The 3,789-nt window shown below is 27.8% G+C and overlaps 1 non-coding gene across 1 annotated transcript; it reads left to right on the forward strand.

The window, feature by feature from the left end:
• The first annotated feature begins 3,401 nt into the window (after positions 1–3,401).
• Positions 3,402–3,512, forward strand: LOC142523528 (small nucleolar RNA R71). Its single transcript, XR_012814717.1, has one exon. It is a non-coding gene; the product is annotated as a small nucleolar RNA R71 (small nucleolar RNA).
• The last annotated feature ends 277 nt before the right edge of the window (positions 3,513–3,789 follow it).

Below are 3,789 nucleotides of genomic sequence, written 5' to 3' on the forward strand. Positions count from 1 at the left end.
GCATAATAGTAGCATAAAACAACTGATCATCTGGAAAATTTTCATTTATTGGTATTTCATTATGAGATGATTCAGTCATTATTCTAGATAAATGATCGGCTACAACATTTTCTTTTCCTTTTTTATCTTTAATTATAATATCAAATTCTTGTAACAATAAAATCCACCGTATTAATCTTGGCTTAGCATCTTGTTTATTTGATAAATATTTTATGGCAGAATGATCGGTGTAAACAATAGTAGTAGAACCAATTAAATAAGATCGAAACTTATCTAATGCAAATACTACTGAAAGTAATTCTTTTTCAGTAGTTGAATAATTTATTTGGGCACTATTTAAGGTTCTACTAGCATAATAGATTGCATAAGGTTTTCCTTCTTTTCTTTGTCCTAACACAGCTCCTATAGCATAATCACTTGCATCACACATTAATTCAAATGGTAAAGACCAATCTGGAGGTTGTAAAATAGGTGATGTAACTAAAATATTAATAATTTTTTTAAAAGCATTTTCACATTTCTGAGTCCATTCAAATTGTGTATCTTTTGTTAAAAGATTTGAAATTGGTTTAGATATTATGCTGAAATTTTTTATTAACCTTCTATAAAATCCTGCATGACCCAAGAATGATCGAATTTCTTTGACCGTTTTTGGTGATGTTAAATTAGCAATAACATCAAATTTGGTTTATCAACTTCAATTTTTTTTTCAGATATCACATGTCCTAAAACAATCTCAGATTTAACCATATAATGACATTTTTCCCAATTTAAAACAAGATTTTTTTCTTCACATCTTTTTAATACTTCTTCTAGATTTTTAAGACAATTTTCAAATGAGTTTCCAAAAACAGTTATATCATCCATAAAAACTTCTACATGTTCTTCAATCATATCACTGAAAATACTTAACATGCATCTTTGAAAAGTAGCCGGAGCATTACATAAACCAAATGGCATTCTTTTAAATGCAAAAGTTCCGAAAGGACAAGTAAAATTAGTTTTTTCTTGATCTTCTAATGATATAGGTATTTGATAATACCCCGAATACCCATCAAGAAAACATTAATAAGAATTTTTTGCTACTTTTTCTAGAATTTGATCTAAAAATGGTAGTGGGAAATGATCTTTTCTAGTTGCATCATTTAATTTTCTATAATCAATACACATACGCCAACTAGATGGAATCCTAGCTTGTAATAACTCTCCCTTTTCATTTTTTATAACAGTGATGCCGGACTTTTTAGGTACTACTTGTGTTGGACTTACCCATTTACTATCTGAAATTGGATAGATAATTCCAGCGTCTAATAGTTTTAATACTTCATTCTTAACAACTTCCTTCATATGTGGATTTAACCTTCTTTGTGGTTGTTGATATGTTTTAGCATTTTCTTCCAAGTGAATTTTATGTGTACAAATTAAAGGATTCATACCTTTTATATCTTTCAAAGTCCATCCAATTGCATTTTTATATTTTTTAAGTAATTTAATCAAATCTTCTTCTTGATTTGGCAAAAGAGTGGAAGAAATTGCAACAGGAAATGTTTTATTTTCACCAAGAAATACATATTTCAATTCTAATGGTAAAACTTTTAATTCAAGTTTTGTATTATCATCTTCTTTAAAATTATTTTTAGACTCAAAACTTTCTATTGAAAAAACTTCAGATTGTTGATTTATGTTTTCTTCTTGTATATTTTCTTCCACAATTGGTTCAATTTCATTATCATATTCATTTTCATTAATACTTGGTTGTTTACATAAATTGAACACATTAAGTTCTAGAGTCATATTTCCAAAAGACAATTTCATTATTCCATTTCGACAATTAATTAAAGCATTTGAAGTTGCTAGAAATGGTCGTCCCAATATTACTGGAATTTCATTATGTACTTCTATTGGTTGTGTATCCAAAACAATAAAATCTACAGGATATATGAATTTATCAACTTGAACCAACACATCTTCTACAATACCTCTAGGTATTTTGATTGACCTATCTGCCAGTAAGAGAGTAACAGAAGTGGGTTTTAATTCTCCTAAATTAAGTTTTTCATAAACTGAATAAGGAAGTAAATTCACACTTGCTCCCAAATCCAACAAAGCTTTTTTAATTTTATTTTCTCCAATAATACATGAAATTGTTGGACAACCAGGATCTTTATATTTTAAACTAGAATTATTTTGAAGAATAGAACTTACTTGTTCAGCCAAGAATGCTTTTTTCTTCACATGCAATTTTCTCTTTACAGTACATAAGTCTTTTAAAAATTTTGCATAAGAAGGTACTTGTTTAATAGCATCTAATAATGGAATATTTATCTTCACTTGTTTAAAAACTTCATAGATATCAGAATCACTTTTTTGTTTTTTATGATTTGTTATTGCATGAAGAAATGGTGGATGTTTATTTGACTTATTTACTATTTCAGATGATTTATCCTTCACCATATTATTCTTAAAATTTAAGGTATCATCATTCTCAAAAGTATCAGGATTATCATCCTTATTCTTTGATTTTAAATGATCCTTGTTTTCATTACTATATGGATCATTAACTATTTTACCACTTCTAAGGGTAATAACAGATTTTATTTGATCAATTTTTTCATTTTTTAATTCTTGATTTTGATTTTTAGGATTAGGTTGAGGTTGAGATGGAAATTTTCCTTTTTCATGAATATTAAGTGCAGATGCAAATTTTGCAAGAGTTTCTTTCAAATCACTCACAGATTGACTATTTTGAATATTGATAGACTCTTGCTTTTGGATAAATGCATGAATTACATTTTCAAAGTTATTTCTTGGAGGTGTAACATAAGGAATATAACCTTGATGATTTTGGTTATTTTGAAAATATTGTTGTGACGGTTGTGCATTATTATCATTCCTCCAACTAAAATTAGGATGATTTTTCCATCCAGGATTATATGATGGTGAAAAAGGATCTAGTATTGGTTTTTTATAATTGTTAACATAATTTGCTTGTTAATGGAGACGTTCTTTAAATGAAGGTAATGTTAGATAATCTTTTGTAGCATGATCTTGTGTATCACATATATGACAAACAATTTCTTGAATACTTTTTAATTGACCACTCTTTTTCATTTCTAATGACTCAATTTTCTTGCTAAAGATGCAAGTTTAGCTTGAATATCTATATCATCTTTAAGATTATAGATACCACCCCCATTTGTTGAATTATTGTTTTTGTTGTTGGTGGTTCTATTGTGCCTATATTATCCCAATTTTGAGCATTTTCTGCTAATGAATCCAAATATTCCATAGCTTCATTTGGGTTTTTATCTTCAAAAGTTCCATTACACATGAATTCTATCATTTGCCTATCTTTAGGTATTAGACCTTCATAAAAGTGAGAAACTATTCTCAACGTTTCAAAACCATGATGTGGGCATGTATTAAGTAATTCTTTATATCTATCCCAACATTGATAAAACGTTTCTCCTTGTTTTTGAGAAAAAGTTGTAATTTTTCTTTTAAAAGAGTTTGTTCTATGGGAAGGGAAAACTTTTTGAGAAATTGTTGTTGCATTTCTTCCCATGATCTTATTGAACTTGATCTTAAATTTTGTAGCCATGTTTTAGCTTTATCTTTTAAAGAAAAAGGGAAAAGCTTTAATCGAACAATATCCATGCTACAATTTTGATCATTATAAGTGTTACAAACTTCCTCAAATTCTCTTAGATGCAAATATGGATTTTCAGAATCTAAACCATGAAAATTTGGTAAAAGTTGAATAATTTGAGGTTTGAAGTTGAAATTAGA

The sequence above is a fragment of the Primulina tabacum genome, chromosome 13 (genome assembly GCF_025594145.1).
Source record: "Primulina tabacum isolate GXHZ01 chromosome 13, ASM2559414v2, whole genome shotgun sequence".
NCBI classification, from domain to species: Eukaryota; Viridiplantae; Streptophyta; class Magnoliopsida; order Lamiales; family Gesneriaceae; genus Primulina; species Primulina tabacum.